General features: G+C 46.7%; 1 non-coding gene and 1 pseudogene across 1 annotated transcript; one reads left to right on the top strand and one right to left on the bottom strand.

The window, feature by feature from the left end:
- Positions 1 to 1,079: 1,079 nt before the first annotated feature.
- LOC103239274 (ret finger protein-like 3) lies at positions 1,080 to 5,558 on the bottom strand (annotated as a pseudogene).
- A 4,020-nt stretch (positions 5,559 to 9,578) lies between these two features.
- Positions 9,579 to 9,683, top strand: LOC119624096 (small nucleolar RNA U13). Its single transcript, XR_005240182.1, has one exon. It is a non-coding gene; the product is annotated as a small nucleolar RNA U13 (small nucleolar RNA).
- Positions 9,684 to 10,352: the final 669 nt, after the last annotated feature.

The raw sequence follows: 10,352 nt of genomic DNA, 5'->3' as shown, positions 1-10,352 counted from the left end.
GTAAGATGGACCAATCAGCAGGCTGTGGGTGGGGCCAGATAAGGGAATAAAGCAGGCTCCCGGCCCCACCTTGTTCCAATCTGTGTGGGTTTTCTGTCTGTAATGGGGGGTTGTTCTTTGTATGTTTGCAACGAATATTGTTGCTGTTTTCTTTGGGTCAGCGGTGCCTTTACGAGCTATAACACTCTTCAGGGAGGTTTCCAGCGTTACTGTTGAAAACAATGAGACTACGAATCCGGTAGAACAAAAAAACTGCGGGAACGTCTGAAAGAACAAACTCCAGACTCACCATATTTAAGAACTGTAACCCTTTACCGCAAGGGTCCGTGACTTAATTCTTGAAGAAACTAAGACTGAGAACCCACCAATTCCGGACGCAACACTTGTTATCTTCTTTTGGATAATAGCCCTTCTAACAGGTATGAGGTGATGTCTCATTGAGGTTTTGATTTTTCATTTGCATTTCCTTGATTAGTGCTGTTTAGCACTTTCACTTACACCCGTTGGATGTTTATGTCTTTTGATAAACGTTTGTTCAGGTGCTTTGCCCATGTTGAATCAGGTGATTCGTTTTTGACTACTGTGTTTTGTGAGTTCTGTATATATTCTGGATATTGCTACCTCATGAGTTGTGTGGTTTGCAAATACTTTCTCCTAATCTGTAGGGTGCTTGAATATCGTTTATTTCTGTCGTGCAGAAGCTTTTTAGTTGGATGCAACCCCACTTGTCTGTGTATTCATTGTGCTTTTGATGCTGGATCCGAAAACGTTGGCCAGACCAACATCAGGAAGCTTTTGCCCTGTGTTTTCTTCTGGTAGTTTTATGATTTCAGGTCTTACATTGAAGTTTCTAATCCATTTTGAGTTGCTTTAGAATATGCAAAGGAAGCGCTTGAAAAAGCGCTAGGTTCAGCAGATCCTTCCTTTGGGGAACTGTCTTGGGATTACAGCAGGATTGCTTGGCCCCCAGCATGCATCTCTGCAGTGACCAGGGCTGTGTCAGCGTGGCTAGGGGGGTGGGGGGAGCATGGCACTGAGGACTCCATATGGGAAAAGGGAGGAGGAAGACTTAGCCAATCAGGGTCAGGTTATTACCAGGAGAGCGCTTGAGACAAACAGTCCATCCCCCTGTGGGGGATTCTCATTGTTAGTGTAGGTGAACACACATCCAAGAAAATGTCACCTACACCGATATATGGTGGTGGCAAAGTCTCTTTTCAGTTCTGGATGGGACGTAGGCATTTCTCCAGTTCTCTGTTAAAATACACACGCACACACACGTTTTTACTAGGAATAAAATCTATTGCACTCCGACATTTAGTAAATCACATAATCCATTAGGTGATATCCAGATGTTTAACTTGTAACTTCCATAATACATTAATTTGAACTTACAGAAATAAAAAGGAAAGCATTTGGAAATGGATCCCAGAATATAGGACATTTCTATAGGAAACGACATAAAACATAAGATTCAATGAGATGGTGACAATAACACTCAGGGCTCAATTTATAATTAATCAAATTACATTAATTATAATCATGAAATGTCCCATATTTTTTTCTGTGACTTCGTATAGTGCAGACAAGCAGAAACTTCCTACACCACCGAGTAATTTTCTGACCCTGTTACTTTGCAGCGAGTGTTTTATTTGGCCTCAGGATGGCCTGAAGCATTGCGGTGGCTGGGTTCATCACAGGGCAAATTGGACACCCTGTGATAACTTTTAGGTGTAATTGAAGGAGCCAAAAAAGGGCTCAGGGCTCCTCAGCAGAGACTCTCCTGAATGTATAGACGTGGGATCCACCCTGAGCATCAAAAAAAGGAAACATTCTGCATGCCTATGTCCAGACAACTCACCAGTTGCTGTACTTTGCAGTCTATGAAGAGAAAGTTAGGGGCACCATGGTGGCAGAGAGGCGGCCTCCAACCCTCAAATGCACAGTCCAGAATCCATGCTCTGTGATCAGTTGGACCTTCCCTTTTCAGTGGATGGATTCTCTGCAGACTCTCATGTCCCATTCTGTGCCTGTTCCCATGTCCACCTCCCAGTAGTGGTGGCCACAGGTGTGAAGCAAGGGGAGCCCAGGACACACACAGACAAACGGAATCTCTCAGCAAGGTCTTGCCGATTCGGTCTGATGCGCCCAGATCGGATGCTCCTGAGTCATCAGAAATGAGGGGGAAGTTGTTGGCCGTGTGGGCATCCAAGGTTACATTGGCTGTGAAAAGAAAAACAGGTCACCTGCTCAGTAAATGGACAGAAGCCAAGCCCATGTCTCCCATCTACTTCAAAGTTCCAAGTATCTCTTGACTTTAGTTTCTTTAATTCTGCTGCTTATCCTGAACTCAAAACTTTTTATGAGGCAACTTTTCTGACTAGTTCAAATTCTCACAGGTATGCTTGGTGGAAAGACCCGACGCTCTTTTTTTTTTTTTTTTTTTTTTGAGACGGAGTCTTGCTCTGTCGCCCAGGCTGGGGTGCAGTGGCCGGATCTCAGCTCACTGCAAGCTCCGCCTCCCTGGTTTACGCCATTCTCCTGCCTCAGCCTCCCGAGTAGCTGGGACTACAGGCGCCCGCCACCTCGCCCGGCTAGTTTTTTGTATTTTTTAGTAGAGATGGGGTTTCACCGTGTTAGCCAGGATGGTCTCGATCTCCTGACCTCGTGATCCACCCATCTCAGCCTCCCAAAGTGCTGGGATTACAGGCTTGAGCCACCGCGCCCGGCCTCTCTTTTTTTTTTTTTTTTTGAGACAGAGTTTCACTCTGTCACCCAGGCTGGAGTGCAGTGGCATGATCTCCGCTCACTGCAGCCTCTGCCTCCCAGGTTCAAGCAATTATCCCGCCTCAGCCTCCTGAGTAACTGGGATTATAGGCGTGCGCCACACATCTGGCTAATTTTTGCGTTTTTAGTAGAGAGCGAGTTTTCACCATGTCGGCCAGGATGTTCTCAAACTCCCAACCTCAGGTGTCCCATTGGCCTCAGCCTCCCAAGGAGCTGGGATTACAGGCGTGAGCCGCCATGCCTGGCTGGTGATACTTCTTATTCACAGTAGATATTTTTATTTTACTCTCTGTCATGTGTTTGCTTCATTGGACTTTTGTTCATTTAGAGTGGAGTGTCTGTGAAGGCAGACATCATGACCCTCTTTCTACCACCTTGATGCGTGAAGCATGAACAAATGATAAGACAATGCAAGTGATCAATATTAAATGAAATATTTCTCTTTTCACATTTTATTACTCCAATTTAAATAGTCCCTAGAGCATAATTTCAGGCTTTTGTTTTCCATGTTTGTAAACAAATTATGCACAGTTCTGACAGCAGATGGGCTGTCTCTGCAGCTGATGGTGTGATGACAGAGGTACCAGTCCTGGACATTGAGAGGATCCAAGGCCAAGGGGAGGGAGGGGGCCTAGATGGAAGAACGGTTTCCATCCTACATGGGAGGTGAGGCCTTAAGCAAAACAATGGTAAATTTAAAAGCCAAGAGAAAGGTATTTGAAAGTTGTTAGCCATCAGTGATTGTAGGGAAAAGGGGCAGCAAATACAAAGGTGTATAATTTAAGGCATTGAGTATGTGGTTGCCAGGTGAAGCCACTAATGTTCATGGAGGAAGAAAGGAAGGGAAGCAGTATAATCTGGCCTAGAGAAAATTGTCAGGCCATGCGTGGGGGCTCATGCCTCTAATCCCAGACTTTGGGAGGCAAAGGCAGACAGGTCACTTGAGGTCAGGAGTTCAAGACCAGCCTGGCCAACATGGTGAAACTCTATCTCTACTAAAAATACAAAAATTAGCTGGGTGTGGTGGTGGGCGCCTGTAGTCTCAGCTAGCCGGGAGGCTGAGGCAGGAGAATCACTTGAACCCAGGAGGTAGCGGCTGCAGTGAGCCGAGATCGTGCCGCTGCCCTCCAGCCTAGGCGAGAAAGTAAGACTCCATCTCAAAAAACAAAAAAACCCCACCAGGTGCGGTGGCTCACGGTTGTAATCTCAGCACTTTTTGAGGGTGAGGCAGGTGGATCACCTGAGGTCAGGAGTTCCAGAGTAGCCTGGTCAACGTGGTGAAACCCTGTGTCTACTAAAAATACAAAAATTAGCTGGGCATGGCAGTGGACGCCTGTAATTCCAGCTACTCAGGAGGCTGAGGGAGGAGAATCACTTGAACCCAGGAGGCAGAAGTTACAGTGAGCCTGGATCACTACGCCGCTGCACTCCTGCCTGGGTGACAGAGCAAGACTCCATCTCAAAAAAAAAAAAGAAAAAGAAAATTGTTCAGAACATTGTGAAAAAAAATCTACAGAACATGTTATCCTTCAAGTGAAAAAAATGAATATGATCACCAATGTGGATTTTATAGATGACGATAAGACATCAGGGGATTGATTGTTGTTTAGTGGTAAATTAGAAAGAAATGAGTTGAATGGAAATGAATGAGGAAGGGGGCTCCAAACAAGATGTGGACAGAGTGAATCTGTCCTCCATATTTCAGTAGAGACAGTCAGGTGTTGGTAGGTGTGGATGAGTGGAGATCATGAGTGTCGGGGAAGATACCGTGCAGGAGCCAGCAATGTCGGGACATCATAGGAGCCCACTACCATTTAGAGGTGTACTTCTTTGCCCGGGCTGACCGCGATCTCTTCATTTGAATGTCCCTTTCCTCCAGAGTTATGCAGTCTGATAATGTTTTGTAGAGCCAGGGCCACTGTTGAAGCCCATGGGGCACAGGTGAGGAGACCAGAGTCTGCAACTCACCTCACACAGAAACGAACACCGCAGGTGCTTGATTCCAAACTCTTCCCAACCGTGGGGTGAGAGGTTGCTTGGTGCAATAGGTGCCACCATTCACTGCATGTTAGAATTATCAGGGCAATCTTAATGTCAGAGTCCTGGGAACCTCAGCTAGAAAGAAATGCAAATTCAGTTGTTCTATGTTTTTGCTACTCAGCAAAGTTCCCAATGAAAGGATACTGATCCTGAGATCTCCCAGTTCAGAATTTGTGTTCTAACAAGATCCCCAGGTAATTGGAGCACAGTAAGTTTTAAGAAATCCCTTGTCTGGGCCATGACCTGGACATTGGTAATTTTTCTTGGGGATCACTAGGTGATTCTATAAATTATCAGGGCTGAGACTAACTGATGCTGGAGGAACATGTCAAATTTAGGTGCCAGACAGCAGCTAATCACCATAAGGAATGGGAAGCCAATTACACAAGTGATTTTTTTGGCCTGGTCATAGGAAGGGGACAGGGTACACAGATTTCCTTACTGTGGTACTTCCACATCCTTGGATTTATCTGTGGAAATCTTCAGTTTGGGCTCCAGTTTCTTCATGTGAGAAAACGGCCTCCTCAGTTGCTGGTTGGACATGGTTTTGTTCTTCTGAGACACCGTGGAACAGCAATAGCAAAATAGCTCCTGCCCATGGGGCTCCATCTGCAGTGAATTGATGCACTTGAGGCAGACGGTGCATCCACACTCCAGGGACACTGGTTTTTCTAGGTAGGCTGCACAGACGGGACAGCTGCTTGCTGCTTGTAAGAGTCCAGCCATAGCCGCTGCCAGAGGGAAAGTGAACAAGGGAATGAATTTCCATGAGTTGAAAGCCTGTTCATTGCGACAAGTGACAGCCTTTCCATGCCTAGAGGTATTCTGTTCCAGCTATTATCCATCAAACAAAACCATGAGTACAAATGCTCAAGCACTTGTCCTTGTCTTCAGAAATTTGAAGTTCTATTGGGAAAGAGAGTCACAAGTCATCACTATGCTCGGAGCTGAGGTGGAAGAAGGGTCCATTCTGGTAACCCAGCAGCTATGCCAGCAGATGCACCTGAGCCCATGACACAGGAGCAGCCATGTGAAATGCACTGAGCTGGGGTCATTTCACCACCTCCTGGGGGAGCCCAAGCAAGAGATTAACATATGAATTAGGAGCCAGGCAGGGTAACTCACATGTGTAATCCCAGCACTTTGGGAGGCTGAGGTAGGAGGATCCCTTGAGCCCAGGAGTTCGAGATCAGCCTGGACAGCATAGGAAGACCCCACCTCTACAAAAACTGCAGAAATTAGCAGTGAGCAGAGATCACACCATGTTATTTCAAGCTGGGCAACAGAGTGAGACCCTGTCTCAAAAAAAAAAAAAAAAAAAATTACATCCTTCCTGCAGCCTTGGAACTGAATAACAAAGTGGCTGCCACCATTCCTAGAGTGAGGGGATCCAGGGTGACTTTTTCAACACGGAGGCAGCCCTCAGACAACCTTTGTTGAATTCATTAATTATTAATTTGTTTCATTTTCCTAGGTCATAACCCCCATTTCTAAACATCTGAGAAGGAAAAACAAAACACAGAGGCGTGGACTTACCTCTTCTGCTGGAAGCTCCTCTGTCTTCCAGCTGCTTCTGCCAAGAGCTTTAGACTCCAGGCACTGTGCTTTTGGCCACTGAGATCTGCCGCCTTACTGTATATAACATTCCCAAGTACCTAGAACCCTTCAGTGGGATTTCTACCCAGCCAGTGAGGCTCCAGGCACTGTGCTCTTGTTCACTGGGATATGGTGCCTCTTTCTGTTGCCTCATATAAAGCAGGTATTTGCCCACACATCAGTCTGCTGGGTTTTCAGTGCAACCCAAACTGCAAGGTCTTGCTGGAGCCCAACTCAGATTCAGGTGACTTGTTCTGTAAATGGTGAAAAAGAGGATCAGAAGTTTGAACTGTGAATAAATTAGTAAGAATTTCTCTATGGAATTCTACCAGCGAAATGTCACCAGTTGTCTTTCTTGAAACACATTTTGGGAGGAGGTTGCCTCCAGGATCTGAGAGTAGCAACTGAGGAATCAGCACAATTTATTGCTGGCCCCACACAGTGGGTCAGAAAAATCCACAAGTGGCCACACAACCGAGTTCATCCAGAACAGCAATCAATGGAAGGTACTGTGGAAAAGTAGTGGAGTTCAAGCCCCACACAGTGGGTCAGAAAAATCCACAAGTGGCCACACAACCGAGTTCATCCAGAACAGCAATCAATGGAAGGTACTGTGGAAAAGTAGTGGAGTTCATTCAGTCATCATGATTCTAGTTGGATCAGTTTTCCATTTTTAAGACAAAACTGTCCTATTTACTGTTTCTCTAGTTTTCTTTCTCAGAATATTATGAACTAAGAGTCATGGAGAAGGCAGCTTTTTCAGACTGACTTATCTCACTGAGCAATATACATTGACTGCCAGCACCTGGCTTTGAGATCACCTTCATGGACCCCAATTCCCTTTCCCAGCCTTTCCTTGCAAGGCCTCATGTTGGCTCTGGTGGGAGCTTCTTCCCATCTGCCAAGGCCCTTCAGACGTACCCCAGTGGCAGCAAGGCCTCCACCAGGGACACCACAAGCCACCTGAACTGAAGTCTTGCAGCTCCAGCCCAACTTGAAATTTCCCAGTAACCATTCAGCCCCTACCCAGCCAGTACTGGGAGTCTTTGATGGACAGCAGCATGCAGCCCCCACCTCTGACTGCTCTTTCCGGTTTGGAGATCTGGTAACTCAGCTCTAGCTCCAGCTTCAACCTCCACTCTAGGGCCTAACTGCCAGGGCAGCCCAACACAGTCAGCTTTGGAGGTTAGTCATCTGCAAATTCTGTCTTGGACACCCCCCCAGCACCCAGATGGTCTTTACCATACCTCCTTTATCACCCTGGTTCCCCCACTGCCTCTGGCTCTGCATCTGCTGCCTATGCTCCTAGCACTGGGAACAGTGTTCAGCCCCACATTGAGCAGCCTTGCTCCACATTGGGCAGCACAAGCCCAGCTTCTTGAGGCTGGCAGTTTCAGTAGCACCCATGGGCTCTGGGAGCAGAGAAGCGACCCCAGATCTGAGTTCCAACTTTGTGTCACTCAGCAGCACAGCAGGAAGGAGAGGGGCCCGAGCACCACACACCCCATGGGGGAAGTTTCGACCTGAACAGGTGGGGCTCCCCTAGCTGGAGGACCCCTTGGTGACCTAGGGACCTAGTGCTGGAAATAATTGCCTCTTTGGAGGCACTGTTGCCCCTCCTTTGAGTCACATCCCCGGAGAATCACCCAAGCAGAAACCTCTAATTCTAACTTGGGGGCCCAGGGCTGCCCCTAGCTTCAAGTCCGGGCCAGGATCTGACCCTAGCAACTTTGCTTCTCTCTGGGTGTGGAGAAGAGAAACCTCAATTCTAACGGCCTCCCAGTACCCTGTCGAGAGGGTTCTGCTGGTCACAGAACTCCAGGGCCATCCACCAGCTCATCCTCCTCAGGATCAGGATCCACTCACTTGGGGTCCAAGAGGGGAATGCAAGACTCGGAGGAAACTTCCTTCCTGGAGCCAGCATCCATCTGCCTCAGACCTTGCTGAACTGAACAAAGGAGGACAGACGCAGGAATAAAAGCAAAGACAAAAGCGTATGTTTGGAAGAAGGGGTCAGGGGGCTCCTTGCTTCTAGCGAACAAGGGCCCTGAGCTTCTAGAGCCCTTTGTGTTTATCGAGTAAAGGAGATAGGGAGGAGGGGGTGGTTGTCAATCAGCTGCTTGATTTAGTGCAGGCCTGCATGACTGCTTTCTTTGAACAGCAGGCTCCAGATGTTCCAGTAGATAACCTCAAGGAGCACGGTGCCAGGGAGTGATTGCCTTCAGCATACCTTCTAGAGGCAGATGCCAGTGTGAGTTTGCCCACATCCTGCATTCATGATAAACAGCTTGCTGTTTAATCATATAGCCTCCAGTGGAATGCTGAGTTGGTCACGACCCTCAGGTCTTCAGCTCCCAATATCCATCATCCTCCCAGGAGGTACCTTCTGTGAGTGCCATTTAAAAAATGTTTTCCTCTGTAATCTCAGCACTTTGGGAGGCCGAGACCATCCTGGCTAACATGGTGAAACCCCGTCTCTACTAAAAAATACAAAAAACTAGCCGGGCGAGGTGGCGGGTGCCTGTAGTGCCAGCTACCCAGGAGGCTGAGGTGGGAGAATGGCGTAAACCCGGGAGGTGGAGCTTGCAGTGAGCTGAGATCCGGCCACTGCACTCCAGCCTGGGCGACAGAGTGAGACTCCGTCTCAAAAAAAAAAAAAAAAAAAAAAAAAAAAAATTTCCTTTTTGTTTGTACAAATTTATGGGATACATGTGCACTTTTCTTACAGGCATAGATTGTGCAGTGATCAAGTAGGGGCTTCTAGGGTATCCATCACCAGAGTAATGAACATTGAATTTATTAAGCAATTCTCCATCATCCTTTGCCTCCCACTCCCTCACCCTTCGTTATCTATCATCCCACTCTCTCTATCCATGTGAAATTGCTCAGTGAGCTCACAGAGACAGAGAGAATTAACTACGTAGACTTAGTGGCATGCAGAGAAAAAGTAATGTACATAGTTGATAAAAGAATGGTTTCTAGAGTTTGACAATGTTACCTACTGAGGGACACTGAATTTTTAAAATTTAATTTGTAGAATGTGATTTTTATGGCTGTCTCAAGCAATTGTTACAGCAGCACCTAGAAGCGTCTGATGACTCTGAACTAGCAGAAGTGCATGGGTATGCCATTTCACATCAAGAACGGAAGTTTAGATTCTTCTATAGTTCATAAGCATGATGACTGGATTTTTCACCAGCACGTGTGAAATATGCTTTCCCAAAACCTTGTTACAACATCAGCGCATTACCAATCTTAACAACAAAAAATAGAAGGAACGTTTTCCTCTCACATGTTGACTTTGTGTGTCCACACTATCAACTACATATGATGGGGCAGGTCCTTTTCCCCGTAACTTGTTTTTACAAACACAATATAATAGTGTGGAGGGAGCGATTCTGTTTTTGAAACAAAACAGGTGCTCATAAATCACACCCTTGTACATGAAAACTACACGTCTGGATGGGAGTGGTGGGAACCCACAGTGAACTTGTTGAGTCATGAAAGGTGGTGGAAGAGGGCAGGGAAGTAGCTTCAATGACAGATGTGGAAGACACTGCAGCATAGCCTACCCTTGCTAGTGGCTGACGACTGGGCCTTGAAGAACTACCATCAATAAACCAAGTGTAGTCTGGATTAGGTGCCGAGACCAGCTTGGTTGTGGAGACCCTAACCCAGAGGCACTAGAGGAATTAAGACAAAGACACGTAAATAGAGTGCAGAGTGGGAATCGGAGGCTGACAGCCTTCAGAGCTGAGAGCCTTGAACAGAATTTGACCCACATATTTGTTGACAGCAAGCCAGTGATAAGGATTATTTCTGTAGATTATAGGCAAGCTAAAAGCATTCTTTATGGGAAACAAAGGGACATGCTCTGGTTTGTTATCTGCAGCAGGAACATGTTCTTAAGGCACAGACTGCTCATGCTA

This window comes from Chlorocebus sabaeus, chromosome 11, assembly GCF_047675955.1.
Source record: "Chlorocebus sabaeus isolate Y175 chromosome 11, mChlSab1.0.hap1, whole genome shotgun sequence".
Taxonomy (NCBI): Eukaryota; Metazoa; Chordata; class Mammalia; order Primates; family Cercopithecidae; genus Chlorocebus; species Chlorocebus sabaeus.
This window is presented reverse-complemented; position numbering and strand designations above follow the sequence as displayed.